We start from the raw sequence: 19,210 nt of genomic DNA, 5'->3' as shown, positions 1-19,210 counted from the left end.
CAGATTCTTGTCATGTCACTGCATTGCTACTGTTTTGTTTCTAAAAATCTAAATTTTATTTTTTAGTATTTTGCAAATCCAACCCCACAGGGTTGAAAACACTGCCTGAATCCTTCTGGGCATGCTCTCAATCAGATTTAAACATGTCTTGACTGAAATCTCATCCCAGGTCTCTTCTACACCTTCCAAATGTTGGTGAATACTGGTTGACTCACTTGGGTAAGTATACAGCTTTTTCTTCAACTTTACCCACAAGTGTTCAATTAAGTTAAGGCCTGGGGACTGTATGTGCCAATCCAACACGTCTACTTCATTGTCATTGTCAACCATTTCTTCACAAATCTCGATGTGTGCTTCAGGTTGTTGTCCTGTGTGAACACAATGTTGTTCTCTTCTTATCCATAGTACTCGAGTGTACAAAGTAACTCATCTTCTAGGATACTCATATAGCACCCAGGGATATGGGATACTCGGTTCCGGGCAGTGTCTCTCTTGGGAATGTCACGGTGGTGGCCATTACCAGATTCCGTGCCCTGGGCCCTTTTTGTAATGGGGATATTTATAGGGGAGAATATGATAATGTTCACATGTGACACCACTTGCAGTGTTGTGGCTAAGTGTGCGAAGCCGCCGCTGCAGAATGTCTCTACTGGGGCTGGTTGTATTGGCAGCTAGAATGTTAGTCCCTCTGCAAGTAGGGTTTTGCCCCAGAGGGTGTATGGTGCAGTGAGCATCGGAAGAAGGTAGTCCACACAAGTATTCAGTGCAACTGGTTTACTCACTTTCTGCAGATGTTAACTGGTTGCCCGAGGCCGGCTGATTTCACCTCCAGGTCCCCTTCATCCCAGTGCCAGTTTGGTTCTCTGGTACCTTCTTCCCCTGCACCTGTCTCTGGTAAGTGGGTCCCCGTGGTATAGAACACTGGGGGTCCCCGTTCTGTGGTTTGTCCACTTCTGTCCGCCTGACGGTAGCATGAACCCTATGGGGTTGGAGTCTCTGGTCCTATCCCCGGTTCTCCCTTTGCTACTGAGTCTTTAGATTCTTCAGAGTCAGCAAGGTCCTTGATGGTCTCCTTTGCTGTGCAGGTGTTAACAGGTCGGCTTGAAGCTCTTTCTTGTCTTAGGGTCCTGTACCCGTCGGTGCGTAGTTCCGGGAGTACTCCACCGGCAACCACTTCTCCTGGGTACCAGGTCACCGTTAACCCGAGTCAGGACGTCACTTCACTTCCAACTTCACTCCTCGCCTGTCAGACACTTACTGACTACTCTCCACAGTCTGCCCCTCCCACCTGGTCAACTAGTGGACTGGATTGGCTCCACCTCTAGGCGGCCATTCATTGATCCCTTGCTAGCTAAGTACCATTGTATGGGGGAATGTTGGGGAAAACTGGGATTACCTGGGTTTTTGTTGGTACCTGCACTGAGGTTCTGGGTCCCTAAGGGGGTAGGCCCTGCATCCTGGTGGTGATGCAAAACCTTGTAGCACCCTGAAGTGTTACGAGGGGGACCCGGGGAAGCGTGCCAAGATGGGGAATGGACAGCTTCCGCCGGTCAAGGTCCACTGTGCGGTGTAAGGGACCGCTGCTATGGTGGGTGAAGAGTGAGCGGGTTGCTGCTAGCGATCGTCTGGAATGTCACAGACGATCTATGTACACCGGTCTGCCCTAACCCGTGTGGGTTGTATGGCAGGGATCACACGGCTCGGTGTACCTGTTGCACGGGGAAGCACAGAGGTGCCCACGCACGTGTGCCAGTGGAAGTCACGAGAATATGGCACGAGGGTAGCACAGAGGTGCCCACGCACGTGTGCTTTCAATAACCAGGTGAGTCCAGTGGAGACTCGAGGAGCTCACCTGGGACAGGAACACGGCCTGAAGAAGGAGCTACTGCCGGAGCAGCAAGGCAGGGACACGGCCTGCAAACCAGGTGCTGCCTAAGCAGCAAGGGCCAAGCCCACAGAAGAAGATAATGCCTGAGCAGTGGCGTGGCAGCACGCTGCCACACATCCAAACATAGAAGGACGGTCGCGCGCCGCCATGATGGCAGGAGGAGCTTTTAAGGAGGTGTAGCTCCAGCCAAGGGCGGGCGCGAGGCGGAGATGACGGACTTGACCCAATCAGGATCCACGACATCCCAGCCTGGCCAGTCAGGATTCACCACGTCACCAGCCTTGTCATCAAGCCGTGTGACGTCAGTGGGCGAATCAGGATCCACCAAGCATAGCACATGCTCACCCTCCTGCCTCTGGGAAATAGAGGCGGGATCCTCGGTCTCACAATGTGTAGAGATAACGGGAGTCTCACTGCTTCCCTGAGCAGCAAATCTCTGCACATTGCGCAACCTCACAGACCTTCGAGGCTGCTGAGCAGGAGGAGCTGTGGCAGGCAAGGAATGGGAGACCGCCTCATTTCTTGCAACAGGAGTACCACTAGGTGTCACCCTTGTGCTGCCTCTCTGAGGAGGTTTCTCCTGCAGTCTGGCAGACCTTCGGCGCTGCGGAGCAGGAGCGCTCGTGGCAGGCAAGGAGACTGTCTCATTCCTTGCCACAGGAGAGCCACGAGGTGTAACATTACCCCCCCGTCTAGGCCCCCCCCCCCCTGCCCGTGCTCGAAGACCGCCATCAAACCCGGGGCGTGGATATGATCCTCCAATTCCCAGGATCTATGCTCCGGACCACGGCCGACCCACTCCACGAGGTAGTACCTCCTGCCCCGTATAACTTTTGTCTCCACAAGCTTCGCCACCTCAGAGTCGTCGGGCGGGGAGTCAGTTTGAGGCGTCAGGGACCCCGAGAACTTATTAAGTCGTACGGGTTTCAGGAGGGACACGTGAAAGGTGTTGGCTATAGCCCAGCGTGGAGGGAGCTGGAGTCGGTATGCCACCGGGTTCACCTGCTCTAGCACTTTAAACGGACCCAGGTACCTAGGGGCGAACTTGGCTGCCTGTACCCGTAGGTTAACATTCTTAGAGGACAGCCACACTAGGTCACCAGGGGCGAAGGATGGTGCAGGGCGGCGGCGCTCATCAGCCGTTGTCACCATCCGGTCTTTAGCCCTCTTAAGGGCCTCTTGGGTGTTATCCCAGATCTCCCGGGCCTCGGTCGCCCAATCCTCCACTCTAGGATCGGGTGACATAATGGGCATCGGAACCGGGATTCTGGGATGTTGTCCGTTATTGAGCAGGAACGGAGTCTGACCAGAGGATTCATGGACCGAATAATTAATGGCAAATTCGGCCCAAGGAAGGAGGTTAGCCCAGTTGTCGTGGTGCGCGGAGATAAAATGGCGGAGGTAAGTTACCAAGGTCTGATTGGTCCTCTCTACCAGTCCATTGGTTTCGGGATGGTATGCGGAGGAGATGTTCAGCTCTATCTGCAGGAGCTTACAGAGCTCTCTCCAGAAGCGAGACGCGAACTGGGGACCCCGGTCGCTCACCACCTTGTCAGGCATGCCATGCAGCCTAAATACATGCCTAATGAATAAGGTGGCGAGAGCACGTGACGTCGGGAGTCGTGGGAGAGGCACCAAGTGGACCATTTTAGAGAAGTGATCCGTGATGACCCATACGACCTTGTGACCTGCTGACTTGGGCAGATCTCCCAGGAAGTCCATTCCCACCACTTCCCAGGGACGATCCGGCACTGGCAGTGGGTGAAGAAGACCTGCCGGTCTCTGCCGGGACGGCTTATTCCGTGCACACGACATACAGGCTCCCACATACTCCTGTATGTCCTGGGGTAGTCTCGGCCACCAATAGTGCCTAGTCACAAGGTCTCTGGTCCTTTTGACCCCAAAGTGACCCCCGACCTTGGAGGCATGGGCCCACGATAGCACCTCATTCCGTAGTTCAGGGGGAACGAGGGTCTTGCCAGGTTGCACCTGGTCCAAAGAAGTGGGAGTGACCATCCTCAAGCTGTCCGGGGGTAGTATAAGACGAGGCTCCTCCTCGTCCTCCTCCAACACAACCATACAACGTGACAAGGCATCGGCCCGTACGTTCTTCTCACCGGCCAGGTGGCGGATAATAAAGCGGAACCGGGAGAAGAACAAGGACCAACGGGCCTGCCTTGGGTTCAGGCGTTGTGCTGTCTGGAGGTATGTGAGATTTTTATGGTCGGAAAATACTTCAAATGGATGCTTCGCACCCTCCAGGAGATGCCGCCATTCCTGGAATGCTAGTTTCATCGCCAGTAACTCCCTATCCCATATGGAGTAGTTCCTCTCGGCCGGAGAAAAGGTCTTGGAAAAAAAGAAACAAGGATGCTTCCTTCCTCGTTCGTCTTTCTGGTACAGGACTGCACCAGCACCGACCGAAGAGGCGTCTACCTCTAGTAGAAAGGGTTTGGAGATGTCTGGACGATGAAGGATGGGAGCTCTGGAGAAGTAAGTTTTGAGAGTGTGAAATGCCTCTACCGTTTCCCGTGTCCATGCTTTGGGATTAGCGCCCTTGCGGGTAAGGGCAATGATGGGTGCTGCCACCGTCGAGAAGTTGGGAATGAACTGGCGATAATAATTGATAAACCCCAAGAATCGCTGGATCGCTTTAAGCGAGCGGGGCTCAGGCCATTTCATCACTGTCTCCAACTTCCCCGGATCCATTGCTAACCCCTGACTGGACACGATATACCCCAGGAACGGCAAGGATTCACGTTCAAAAACGCACTTTTCTAGCTTAGCATATAACGAATGAGTGCGGAGCCTCTTAAGTACTCGGATGACATCCCTCCGATGGGTGGCAAGATCGGGGGAGAAGATAAGGATATCATCCAGGTATGCAACCACGGAAAGATACAAATCTCGGAAAACATCATTCACAAAGTCTTGAAATACGGCGGGGGCATTGCAGAGTCCGAAGGGCATTACGAGATACTCGTAGTGACCGTCCCTGGTGTTGAAGGCGGTCTTCCACTCATCGCCCTCTCTGACTCGCACTAGATTATACGCCCCGCGTAGATCCAGCTTCGTGAAGATCTTTGCCCCGCGGAATCGATCAAATAACTCCGTAATGAGGGGCAAAGGGTATTTGTTTTTGATCGTGATTGCATTTAATCCCCTGTAATCGATACAGGGGCGTAGATCCCCTTCCTTCTTTTGCACGAAGAAGAACCCCGCACCGGCCGGTGAAATAGACTTGCGAATGAACCCTTTTGCCAGGCTGTCCTGAATATATTTGGACATAGCCTCCGTCTCTGGAGCAGAGAGGGGATACACTCTGCCCCTAGGGGGCTCGGAGCCTGGCTTCAGGTCTATTCGGCAATCGTATGGCCGGTGGGGAGGAAGGGTATCTGCGGCCCTCTTGGAGAAGACGTCCCTGTAGGCCTCATAAGGTGTCGGTAAACCTGGCTCCCCTGTATTCCCTGAGGACCCAACCGACCTAATGGTAGCGGGTGGTTCGGTAGTCACGAGGTGCTCCCTACAGGATCCTGCCCATGATGAGATCTCCCCTGTTGCCCAGTTGAGTATAGGAGCATGCTGTCTCAACCAGGGGAGGCCCAGTAGGATCTCATCCGTCCCCCCTGGAAGCACCAGGAAGGACACCTGCTCATGGTGTCCTGGTGGTACTTCCATCCTGAGAGGGATGGTGATCTGGGTGATGGGATCGACTAGTAGGGACCCGTTGACTACCCGAACCCTGAGTGGCTTGGGTAAGAGAACCAGGGGAACTGAGTATCGGGTTGCCAGGGAGGTCGAAATGAAATTGCCATCAGCGCCTGAGTCCAGGCAGGCCAGAGCAGAGAAGAGAGTAGTGCCAAACTGCAACTGGGCACTGATAGTCAACCTAGAGGGAGAAGCAGCGTCTAGTAACCCCCCTCTGATGGAAACTAGACGCTGTCTTTTCCCGACGGTTTGGGACATCGGGTAGCTATGTGTCCCCTCTGCCCACAGGAAAAGCAGATGACACCAGACCGAGAACCTGGGGTAGAGGAGACCGCTTTGGACACCTCCATTGACTCCACAGAGTCGCCTACAGAGCTGGCTGGGAGACCTGTCTGGTGGAAGACGGGAGCCAGACGCTTTTTAGGCCGTGAGGACGTGGGTGCTGAAGAGACCTCGAGCCTCCGCTCCGCCTGGCGGATGTCTATGCGAGAGGCAACCACAATCAAGGACTCTAAAGTAGCAGGCACCTCACGCGTGGCCAGTGCGTCTTTGACGAACCCTGCCAGGCCCTCCCAGAACACAGGGACAAGGACCTTATCGGGCCAGTCCAGCTCTGCGGCAAGTGTCCTAAAGTGTACGGCAAAGTCCCCGACTGAAGCGGACCCTTGCCGAAGTCGTAGGAGGCGCAGCGCGGAGTCGTGGGTGACTTGAGGCCCGAGGAACACCATTCTCATGGCCCCAAGATAAGATGCTAAGTTATTCACCACCCGATCTCCGCGCTCCCACAACGGCGTGGACCACTTCAGCGCTCTCCCTGTGAACAGGGACTGGACGAAGGCTACCTTCGCCTTCTCGGTAGCGTAAAGAGTCGCGGACAGCTCTAAGTAGGTGGTAACTTGGTTTATAAACCCACGGCACTCGGAGCTGTCCCCGCTAAAGCGCTCTGGAAGCGCAAGGCGAGGAGACCTTCCGCCCAATAGCACAGCCTGGGTAGCCGCCTGGGTGGCGACTGTCGTCAGAGCAGTCTTGTCGGAGGAAGACTGCTCCACTGCTGCCAAACGTGATTCCAACTGCTGCACATAACGCAGCAACTGCTGCTGCTCTTCAGCCATAGCCAGACCTTTGGCGCGACCGTAATGTTACGACTGGGACCCGGGGAAGCGTGCCAAGATGGGGAATGGACAGCTTCCGCCGGTCAAGGTCCACTGTGCGGTGTAAGGGACCGCTGCTATGGTGGGTGAAGAGTGAGCGGGTTGCTGCTAGCGATCGTCTGGAATGTCACAGACGATCTATGTACACCGGTCTGCCCTAACCCGTGTGGGTTGTATGGCAGGGATCACACGGCTCGGTGTACCTGTTGCACGGGGAAGCACAGAGGTGCCCACGCACGTGTGCCAGTGGAAGTCACGAGAATATGGCACGAGGGTAGCACAGAGGTGCCCACGCACGTGTGCTTTCAATAACCAGGTGAGTCCAGTGGAGACTCGAGGAGCTCACCTGGGACAGGAACACGGCCTGTAGAAGGAGCTACTGCCAGAGCAGCAAGGCAGGGACACGGCCTGCAAACCAGGTGCTGCCTAAGCAGCAAGGGCCAAGCCCACAGAAGAAGATAATGCCTGAGCAGTGGCGTGGCAGCACGCTGCCAGACATCCAAACATAGAAGGACGGTCGCGCGCCGCCATGATGGCAGGAGGAGCTTTTAAGGAGGTGTAGCTCCAGCCAAGGGCGGGCGCGAGGCGGAGATGACGGACTTGACCCAATCAGGATCCACGACATCCCAGCCTGGCCAGTCAGGATTCACCACGTCACCAGCCTTGTCATCAAGCCGTGTGACGTCAGTGGGCGAATCAGGATCCACCAAGCATAGCACATGCTCACCCTCCTGCCTCTGGGAAATAGAGGCGGGATCCTCGGTCTCACAATGTGTAGAGATAACGGGAGTCTCACTGCTTCCCTGAGCAGCAAATCTCTGCACATTGCGCAACCTCACAGACCTTCGAGGCTGCTGAGCAGGAGGAGCTGTGGCAGGCAAGGAATGGGAGACCGCCTCATTTCTTGCAACAGGAGTACCACTAGGTGTCACCCTTGTGCTGCCTCTCTGAGGAGGTTTCTCCTGCAGTCTGGCAGACCTTCGGCGCTGCGGAGCATGAGCGCTCGTGGCAGGCAAGGAGACTGTCTCATTCCTTGCCACAGGAGAGCCACGAGGTGTAACACTGAAGGGTTCAGGGGTGCTACATTCCCCCTTGGTTAATTCCAACACGTCCTCGGACTACAAGGTAAAACTGCTTACACATTTTTTTCTTTTATTTTCATGTAAACATCACAGAAACAGGTTTTCCCACAAAGGGGAGGTTCATCACTTTAAACGTTTCAAACTTGGGGTATCCCTCCCTGCACCCACCACCCAAAGATCCTGGTCCCAGAACCCTTCTAAGGAATCAGGTCACCGGTTTCAACAGTGACCAGGTTCGGAACATCTGTGTCCCGGACCTTTCCTGCATCCACCTCTCCTGGTGGCGGTGCTCACAGCAATGTCCGCTGGATGGGTGTACCCTGGTGGGGCACAACTGGTGCAACTTTTTTGTTTACAAGACACATGTGACGCCCTGGCAAAACAGTTCACAGTTCAGGCCCCCGCACTACACCGCTCCAACACAGGGTTAAGGCAGCCAACAAAACCCTAGTCACCCCCTCATGGAAGGACAGACACACCAGTGGGCGGGACCAGGCAGAAAGGAAACGCTCACCTAGGGGTCTGGAGAGCCCGGGGCGGGAAAAGCAGTGGTTCAAGTTTAGAGCTCAAGCTGAGAGGAGTGAGGAGGAGAAGCTGACAGGTGTCAGGGTCGGAGCCCTGACACATTGGCTAGGTGGCAGACGGCGGTCCCCGCCAGCAGGAGACAGGAAGACAGCTCGGCAGATCCGAGGTGGACCACGGTAGGGTTGTAGCCCGCCGGTACCGACACCGGAAAACCAACCCGGAAACCGTGCACACAAGGGGGTACTCGGACCCTGAAGCCAGGACCGGCACCGACGGCCTAGCTAATTAACCGATTGAGGGCAGGATTCCAGGTCCTGTTTCAACCCAAGTCCCGTAAAGTAGACAACCACCCACAGAGAGGGATAGGGCATCCTCCAGGGCCCGGTAGATCCCACGGGTCAGCGTCCGATGGGCACGGCTCCCAACCAGAGGACCGCGAGCGGACTCCTGCGTTCCACACCGGGAAGTCTACACCAGAGAACACAAAGTGCAGAGGAAAAGGGTAGTGACCATCAGCTCGGGTGTGGGACCAGATACACCGGTCTGCTGCAGCCGGCCATCATCACCTTGGTTTACCAAAAGGCTTGTGTGATTGATTCAACAGTGAGTAACTTTCCCGACCTGACCGGGTTCGCTGGCCCCTGCCGTTATCATCCACTGCCTAGAGACATTGGGTCCGGTGCATCCATCCCTGCCCACGGAGGGGTTAACATCCAGCTGCCAGTCCATCGCCCCTGGGAGCCCCACAACAGCAGTGGTGGTGCTATATCTCACCACACACCGTGGGTGGCGTCACAGACAGTTTTCAACAACCCCGTACAAATACGTCCCCCTTTTATTCGGAGTGTCCGTGCGACCCGGGTCCGGAGAACCCCTCGAGCCACACCGTAGATCTGGATCCGAGCAGCACCAGCTGCTGGCACGGGGGCGGTACACACAAGTTTGTGTTGGCTGCTGCCAGTCCTGCAGCCTGGGGTCCATACTTATATCAACACATCAACTGCTAACTTTGTCAATATAGAACAGTCCAATGTTCAAACAACAAACAATTAACAGTATTACTGGTAGCATATCAGGTCATGGCTACCAAGGTGCTGGGTAGCGGCCATCAGCTTCACTTGGCCTCCTGGGATCAGCACTTAGAGTCTGTGTGCACTAGTCCCATGCACCTGCAGCTGAGGGACTGGTGCTGAAGTGGGTGCTGAAGTGGGATCGGGGGGTGGCTTTTCAGCAAGAACCTCGACATCAAAGGCATACCAGCCTCGCAGTCCATAGTGCTAGGTGTAGGCCACTTTGTCACCCACATGCAAGTCTCGATCAGGGTGTCCTCTAGGGAGATGGGGTCTCACATCCTGGCAGGAGATGAACTCTCCCTTCTTCAGGCTGGGCTCTGCAATAAAACCCCATCTCTTTTGATGCTGAAACGTTCTACAACACCCTGGTACATCAGGCCCCGGGCGCGGTGGCTGGCGAGCTGCAGGCGCTGCTTCTCCTGCAGGTCTCTGGCCTCCGCCTGCTCCTGCCGTGCCTCCCGCTGCTCCCACTCCCGGGCCAACTGGGTGATGATGGCCTGGCAGCCTCCATGGGTGTCCTCCTCAACCCGTGTCCACTCCCAGGTGACGATTGCTGACTTCCCGCTACCTGGTTCAGGGTAGCTCCCTGCCGAGTCCCCGACAGCGACTGTGTACAGTCATTGGGGACAGTGGTCAGAACTGGTGGCGGCTTCCTCCGCATCTCCCAATGACGTCATTGCCTGGGCTGCCGTCACTGGATCAGAGGGTGCTTGCTCCTTCTCCAGAGGAGAAGGTGATGTGACTGCTTCTGGTCTCTCTGGCTCTGGCAGTGACACGGCCTGGTCGAGAATGGATCCCGGTAGCTGGATCGGTGCAGCCTGGTCAAGCGGCGCTACTCTCTCTTGAGTCCGCATGGCTGCCATCACCTCTATCATCTCCGCCTTCCACTCCTCGACTCGCTGCAGGTGCTCCCAGGGGGCAGGGCTTTCTTTTCGCGCCTTTTAGTCTGCTGTGGCGCAGTTATTTTTCACAGCAAAATGGTGACGGTTTTTCAAGAAATATAGTACAGTCCATAAAACACAGTTTTTAAGGCACACGTCACCCGATTTGACCAGGTCCAGTTCAATCCTGTTCTAGACGCCAGGAAAAAGGGTTGTAGCACCCAGGGATATGGGGTACTCGGATCCAGGCAGTGTCTCTCTTGGGAATGTCACGGTGGTGGCCGTTACCTGGTTCCGTGCCCTGGGCCCTTTTTGTAATGGGGATATTTATAGGGGAGAATATGGTAATGTTCACATGTGATGCCACTTGCGGTGTTGCAGCTAAGGGTAGGGAGCCATCACTGTAGAATGTCTCTACTGGGGCTGGTGGTATTGGCAGCTAGAATAGTAGACCCTCCGCAAATAGGGTTTTGCCCAAGAGGTTGTATGGTGCAGTGAGCGTCGGAAGAAGGTAGTCCACACAAGTATTCGGTGCAACTGGTTTACTCACTTTCTGCAGATTGTTGCCCGAGGCCGGCTGGTTTCGCCTACAGGTCCCCTTCGTCCCAGCGCCAGTTTGGTTCTCTGGTACCTTCTTCCCCTTCACCTATCTCTGGTAAGTGGATCCTCGTGGTATAGAACACTGGGGGTCCCCATTGTGTGGTTTGTCCACTTCTGTCCGCCTGACGGTAGCATGAACCCTGTGGGGTTGGAGTCTCTGGTCCTGTCCCCGGTTCTCCCTTTCCTACCGAGTCTTCGGATTCTTTAGTGTCAGCAAGACCCTTGATGGTCCCCTTGCTGTGCAGGTGTTAACCGGTCGGCTTGAAGCTCTTTCATGTCCTAAGGTCCTGTACCCCATTGGTGCGTAGTTTCGGGAGTACTCCACCGTACTCCACCGGCAACCACTTCTCCTGGGTACCAGGTCACCCTCAACCCGAGTCAGGACATCACTTTGCTTCCACCTTCACTCTCCTACTGCTGTCAACTCACTGACTACGCCTCACAGTCTTCCCCTCCTACCTGTTCAACTAGTGGACTGGATTGGCTCCACCTCTAGGCGGCCATCCATTGGTCCCACCCTAGCTGGGTACCATTGTATGGGAATTGTTGGGGAAAAACTGGGATTACCTGAGTTTTTGCTGTTACCAGCACTGGGGTTCTGGGTCCCTAAGGGGGTATGCCCTGCATCCCTGTGGGGTTGGAGTCTCTGGTTCTGTCCCCGGTTCTCCATTTGCTACTGAGTCTTCAGATTCTTTAGGGTCAGCAACATCATTGATGGTCCCCTTTGCTGTGCAGGTGTTAACAGGTCGGCTTGAAGTTCTTTCCTGTCCTAGGGTCCTGTACCCCGTCGGTGCGTAGTTCCGGGAGTACTCTACCGTACTCCACCGGCAACTACTGCTCCTGGGTACCAGGTCACCGTTACCTGAGTCAGGACGTCACTTCACTTCCACCTTCACTCCTTGCCTGTCAGACTCTTACTGACTACTCTCCACAGTCTGCCCCTCCCACCTGGTCAACTAATGGACTGGATTGGCTCCACCTCTAGGTGGCCACTCATTGGTGCTACCCTAGCTAAGTACCATTGTATGGGGGAAGGTTGGGGAAAACTGGGATTACCTGGGTTTTTGTTGGTACTGGCACTGATGTTCTGGGTCCCTAAAGTGGTAGGCCCTGCATCCTGGTGGGGATGCAGAACCTTGTAGCACCCTGAAGGGTTCAGGGGTGCTACTGTGACGCCCTGGCAAAACCAGGTTGTCACAGAGACTGCACAAATCTTCCAGGTGCAGGACACCATCCTCCTTGGCATACCAACCCAAACCCACACCCAGGTACACAACATCAGCCAGCAAAGCCTAGTCACCCCCCATGACAATAGGGACACACCAGTGGGCGGGGCCAAGCGGATGGTGATGCCCACCTAGGGGTCCTGACTGGGAGGGAACAAGACAGTCAAGCTTAGGGAGAGAAAGTGAGAGGAGTGTGAAGTGACAGGGTAGTCAGGGGTTGGAGTCTCTGGACTACCAGACTACTGACTGGGTGGCAGTCAGCAGACAGGGCCACAGGCAACTGAGATACCGTCAAAGGAGACCTTAAGTGGACCGGGGCAGGGTTGTAGCCCGCCGGTGCCGACAGCGGGAATCCGGTCTGGAGGCCGTGCACAGTCGGGGTGCCTGGACCCTAGGGTGAGGACAGCTTCAAGCCCCTTGTCAATTAGCCATCCGGGGACAAGTCTCCACGTCCTGTCTCACCAGTAAGCCCAGAGAGCGAGACGAAAGCCCAACGAGGGGGATATGGCTCCGCAATTGCCTGCTAAGATCCTACGGGTCAGTTCTCACGGGACACAGCTCCCAACACACAGAATCACTGGGAGTGGACTTCCCGGTTTCAGGCGGAGTAGTCACACTAAGAACACAAACACTAAGTGCAGGAGGAAGGGACCCCTGTTTGCTGTACCAGGGTGTGGGACCCGAATAGACCCGCCAGAGGTCACTGGTCACTGGAAATTTGGTTTACCATTTGGACTCTGTGTGAATTCCTCTAGAACTGTGAGTACACCAATACAACCCGGTCCAGCCCTGCAGAATACGCTCGGTAGCATCCTTCCCCGTACACCTGGGCCCCGAGACAACACCTCCCCTACCCGTGGAGGGGATACCATCCTGCTGGCCTGCTCCATCAGCCCAGGGCGTCAACAACCATCACCGCAACTCACGGGTGGCGTCACCAACAAACTCTTCCCCTGTAAATACCCCCTTTTTAATTGTTGTGGGCGACGGGCCGCTGCACGAGCCCCGGATCCGGCTGCCACTCGAGCCCCAGCCACGATCCTGGATCCGAGCGCCTCGAGTAGCCCCCTGACGTGGTCTGCGCCCCCACCCGCGACACTACACTCATATATAGCTCAGCATTGAGATCATCATTGTTCCTGGTAAATTATCCAATGCCTTTAGCTGTGAAATAACCTAGTATCATCAGAATTCCTCCACCGAACTTGATAGTTCTTCAATTTCACAGTCTGTTACCTCTTTTCCTCCAGACCCATTTGAACCCATCAGAGCCTAGTCTACTAAAGGGGTTATCCGGCTTATTTTTCCTTTTTTTCCATTTCACTATTGGGCTACATAAGGGCAGGTAAATAGATAGCAATTACCCTACCTGCCCTGCTGTCAGCCCCTCTTCCCCAGCTCAGAGTAGTCATGTGATCGCTCCTGCCAGGATTTTGCTGCTTCCTGTGATATCACGTCGACAGGGACAGGACCTTGTTGATGGGCAACACAGCAGACTTCATGTTGCCGCCCTGCTGGGCGGGTACAGTGCATGGAGTCCCTGCTCCCCTTCCCCAAACCCTCCCACATATCCTGTAGTGTAGTGGTCTGAAAGACTCTGCCTGTAGACCGCATGCAGCTTCTGATGCTGCTTGCGGCGAGCAGGCCCGAAGACCTCTTGCTGATAGTTGCCTGTGCTGGGGCCGCGCAGTCAGCACTTTATATCAGATGACAGATTCTCGGGTACTGCAAGCTCTGTAGACAGCTACTACACTGATCAGCCGCCGGCCAATCAGAGGTAGCAGCAGATCCCTGGAAAAGCTGTATAGAGAGTTTGTCCTTGTGCAGCGCCTGTGAATCTGTCTTCTGATATTAAGTGCTGTCAGCCGCGGCCCTTGGTGCTGCTTGCGGCGCACAGGCTTTTGGCCCCCTTGCTGATCACTGCCTGTGCAGTGACAGAGCTTTATATCAGAAGACAGATTTCCAGGCGCTGTGCAGGGATGAGCTCTGTATACAACTATTGCAATGATCAGTCACCGGCCAATTAGAGGTCAGCAGCTGATCACTGGAAAAGCTGTATAGAGAGCTAGTCCCTGCGCAGCACCCGGGAAACTGTCCTCTGATATAAAGCACTGTCAGCGGCGGCCACTTCACCAGCAGCATTCAAGAAGCAGGAAACAGGCCACCGAGGAAACAAAGACAGGTGAAAAGAACTTGTCTTTGGGGATTTTTTGTGTGTGTGAAGAATGGCACAATATGGGACATTACTACAGGACGGAGCATTGCTACAAGAAGAGGACCCCAAGAAAAGGGGATATTACTACAAGAAGATGACCAGGAAAGGGAAAATTATTATAAGAAGAGGACCAGGAAAGGGGACATTACTATAAGAAGAGGACCGGGAAAGGGGACATTACTAGAAAAAGATGACCAGGAAAGGGCACATTACTATAAGAAGAGGACCAGGAAAGGGGACATAACTATAAGAAAAGGACCAGGAAAGGGGACATTACTACAAGAGGAGGACCAGGAAAGGGGACATTACTATAAGAAGACAACCAGGAAAGAGGACATTACTACCGGATGAGCAGGAAAGCGGACATTACTATAAAAAGAGGACCAGGAAAGCAGACATTACTACAGAATGAGCAGAAGTACGGGGCACAATACTATACGATGGGCACAAGGATGGGGCACCTTACTATAGGATGGGCGCAATACTACAGGATGGCCACAAGGATGGGGCACATTACTATATTATGGGGACAAGGATGGGCACATTACTACATTATATGTGCAGTGGATGTGATGTGAGGTGATTGTGCTGTCACAGATCACTGCTCTGTATTTCCAATGCTGGAGAAATCAGTACTGAGCAGAATACTGACAGCCAATGAGTATGCAGAGGGCGGGGCCGGTTCTAACTGTGAGGTTTGGCAACCAAAGAAAGGAAAAAGTCAAGTTTGCTTGAGCTGCAGGTAAATAAAGAGTCCACAGAGAGTAAAGTGATAATTCAAGAGGAACAAAAGTTAGAAACAAAAAAGAATAACGTAGGAATGTTTTAGATGACAATACAGCATAGATTAGTTTAAAATAATGTTGGAGTTTATGACAGACAACTTCTTTAACGTTCATCTCGTTGCTCCAAATCACCCATTTACAATCTTCTATTGTCCACTTGTCTTACCTTTTTGCAAGCTTGAATCAACCCTTCTTATAATGATATTGAAGTTGAAGCTTCTTCACTCTTTTTCATGCTCCCATTCCAGACTTGTGCAACATGCATTACATGGTGCTTGTATAAATGTCTTTGATCTCCCTATTATTGTGACGCCCTGGCTTATCAGATCATCACAGGGTATTGTGCAATCTGCCCTTCTGCACATATCCACGCTCCTTGATTACGGATCCTGGTCCTTTGGTGTTGCTAACAGCTTAGCCAATCAAAATCCTAGGAACACTTTACATTGAACCCACCAAACACATCATTGGGGGGCCTAAAGGGAATAGGGTCGCCCACATGGGGGGTTGGTGAGGGAAAGTGAAGAAAGTGTCAGTTGAGCAAAAGTAGAGTTGGTGGAGTGGAGTTGAGCAGAGGAGGTGAAGTGACTCTCTGAGAGGGAGAGGTCACGGAGGAGAGCTTCTGTGTACTAGGTGGCAGACGTTGGTCTGGGCCTGGTAGGAGCTGGAACCCCGGTCGCAGGGGACAGTGTCAAGGGGCACGGACTGCCAAGGAGGGGGGCCAGCGGCCTTGAGCTATCACTGGGCAGGGGCCAGGGCATGACGGGGTACGTGGACCCCAGGCCGAAAAGTAGCTTCACACGTTCCGGTAACTTACCCGACGGGGGTGAAGACTTCAAGTGTCATCCCCAACCCGCTCCAAAATTGGGGTACTAGCGCACCGATGGGATAGGACTTTCCCACTACAGTCCAAAGAAATCCTACGCGTGAACCCTGAGAGCAAGCTCACTCCGTTAGCCATACGGGTGAGCGGGACCCGAAGAGTTTCATACCCACGGGTCCAACAGAGACGAAGGTGCCAAGGACAGGGCCACAGGATAACAGCAACACCAAGGGCACAGATCCAAGCGTGCTCCCTAGAAGCTGCAGTGGTGCTCAGAATTCTGGTTTACAAGCTGTCGGTGTAGTTATTCTGGGACTGAGTGAGTACATTGAAAATCCCTGTTCCTATCCCCAATAGCACCCAAATACCATCCCAGCATCAACGGTCCCCAGGACACAAACCCCCTACCCACGGAGGGGTTAAACATCAGGCTGCCACACCATCGCCACTAGGCTCCTCAACGGCAGCGGTGGTCCCTCACATTACCACGCACCGTGGGTGGCGTCACAAACTTTCCAAAAAAAACCTGTACATATCTCACCCCTTTTTAATCGAGTGGCCAAGCGACCCCCGGGTCCGGAGACCCCTTGAGCCACCGCGGATCCATATCCGAGCAGTAGCAGCAGCCCGGCTGCTGGCACGGGGAAGGTACACCTCGAAAAACCTGGCGTCATGAACAGGATACGAGCAGGACCCACTTACCTGGGTGACATGCGCCTTGAAAGCCGAAGACAGTGAGTCAAGATTCTGTTTCCCGCCAATTCCGCCATTTTCCGCCATTTTTTCGCGCCAAAACTCCATCTTCTCCGAGAAAGCACGTGGAGATTAAGCCCCACCCCTCGTCTTCCTGAAGAGGCCGGAACTGGAAGTTCCCAGAGGGCCACGGTCAGCAAGAGAGTGCTGCGAAAAGACCGAGGGGGCGGGTCAGAATATGTTACTAGCGGAAGTGGAGCAGGGACGCCAGGACTCTGTCACAATGTTCCTGGAAGACGCAGTGGCAAGATGGCGGAGCGAGACTGGTCCCCGGAGTGTTCTTTCTCCGGGATCGCGGCATGGATAGAGGAGGAAAGAGAGCAGCTGTGCCGCAGGATGCGGACGCAATTCCTCTTCATTCTGAATCACTGGAGGGAAGAGATGAGGAGCCTGGCGGTGGCGGTGCAAGTCCGTTAGATTGAAATCCCACGTGAAGAGAGGGTAAGCGGTTACCCAGTCCCTGCTGATTGCACAAATTCGGCCAAAGTGGCTGAGGGATCCGGATCGTCCCCGCTCGTGGTGAGCACTCCACTAACAGATACCCCATCCTTGGCAGATGCCGAACTGCCCCCACCAACCCCGGCAGCGGAACCTTCAGTATGTCTATCAGAGTCTCCAGCTGCAGAGAACCAGAGCAAGGCCCTCATTCCAGCCATGGCAACGGTCCCATAGAGACCGGCCAGACCAGACCCGGCCGCATCACCAGGCGCATCTTCAGAGGTGGAGCACCCGGACCCTGCAACCCTGGCTGCGGAGCAGTCAGTTCATCTGTCTACACCAGAAGGAGCGGAACCAAGATGTCTGCCTGTTCCGTTACCACGTGGCATCCCGACGGCTGTTGGGGCCTCCAGAGTTCAGATAAAGCCAGAACCAGATAGGGAGCGGAGGCCGGACACTGATGCCCCCTACTGGGAACGACAGCAATACCAGCTACAATCCGAAGTTGCAACCCAAGACCGGCGACGACGGGAGCTTGCCGCCTGTGATCGAGAAGAAAAGGAGCAGATAAGGAGCGCTGCTTCCCGAGTGAAAGGGCCGCGGTGCCGTGGTCTTGTGGAGCAGTTTGGTAGTTTGAGTAGTGATGGGGGTTCATCCGCGAAGCTGGCCTCGCAGCGGGAGTGCATGTGTCTCGACGAGATGTGGCGCAGCACCTTCCATGGGGCCATCCAGAGTGTAACCTTCAGCCTGAGGAGATGGTTACCTATACCCGGAATTGCAGAAAGTGGGGCTGGTATGCCCTGGAGGTAACCAAGCATGTAATGTTTGAGGAAGGGTATGTGTCGGCGTCAGTAGCATGTTGTTGCAAAGAAGCATGGCTACGGGCCTGACAATCTATTACTAGAGTGTTAAATATACAGTACCAGTAGTTGTGATGCCATAGAATGTTAGGTATCTGTGTTTTTGTTTATTATTTTCCATAGTTTATTATTTTTCATATAGGAAATGTTAGTAAATCAACCAGTTTTAATGAAAAGAGTGAAAGTTACCAGATTTGCTAGAAGATTGTCAAAATGTGTACACCCGGTACATGGACTCCGTTCAGTTTTTATATATATTAAGTAAAAATGGACCACGGTCAGAGGACTGCCGTGTCCAACACAAACTTGTGTCTTGTATAATAGTTGCACCTCCTCTCCCAGCCAGAGTCGTCAAAATTACAACACTCGGGACCTTAACCCGGTCAAGGACCCACCTTAGGTTTCCAGGGGGAACAGGTTGTTTGTGTGGCGGGTTACTGGGATCCGGGACGTTGGGACTGGACTGTCGCAGGAAGGAGCTGCAATGGGGAAGGTGGAGCCTCCGTTACCATAAAAACCGGTAGCGTCCCACCGTTGGGCGACGAACTCTTAGTATAGTAGGATTTTAGTAACGTTAAGTGCATTGCCTCCCCTGTGTGGGATGGACCCGTTGAATAAAAATGTGTTAACTTATGTTTTCATTTTTCCAGTTTAAGCAACACAAAAATAAACCTCTGGCGTCCTGTAGCTCGCGGATGAGCTACGTTTAACCAAGGGGAAATGTGACGCCCTGGCCTATCAGGTCGTCATAGGGTATTGTGCAATCTGCCCTTCTGCACAGTATCCACCCTCCTTGATTATGGATCCTGGTCCTTTGGTTTTGCTAACAGCTTAGCCAATCAAAATCCTAGGAACACTTTACACTGAACCCAGCAGACACACCATTGGGGGGCCTGAAGGGAATAGGGCCACCCACATGGGGGGTTGGTGAGGGAAAGTGAAGAAAGTGTCAGTTGAGCAAAAGTAGATTTGGAGGAGTGGAGTTGAGCGGAGGAGGTGAAGTGACTCTCTGAGAGGGAAAGGTCACGGAGGAGAGCTCCTGTGTACTAGGTGGCAAACGATGGTCTGGGCCTGGTAGGAGCTGGAACCCCGGTCGCAGGGGACAGTGTCAAGGGGCACCGTCTGCCGAGGAGGGCGGCTGGCAGCCTTGAGCTATCATCGGGAAGGGGCCAGGGCACGACGAGGTACGTGGACACCAGGCC

The sequence above is a fragment of the Anomaloglossus baeobatrachus genome, chromosome 4 (genome assembly GCF_048569485.1).
Source record: "Anomaloglossus baeobatrachus isolate aAnoBae1 chromosome 4, aAnoBae1.hap1, whole genome shotgun sequence".
NCBI lineage: Eukaryota > Metazoa > Chordata > Amphibia > Anura > Aromobatidae > Anomaloglossus > Anomaloglossus baeobatrachus.
This window is presented reverse-complemented; position numbering follows the sequence as displayed.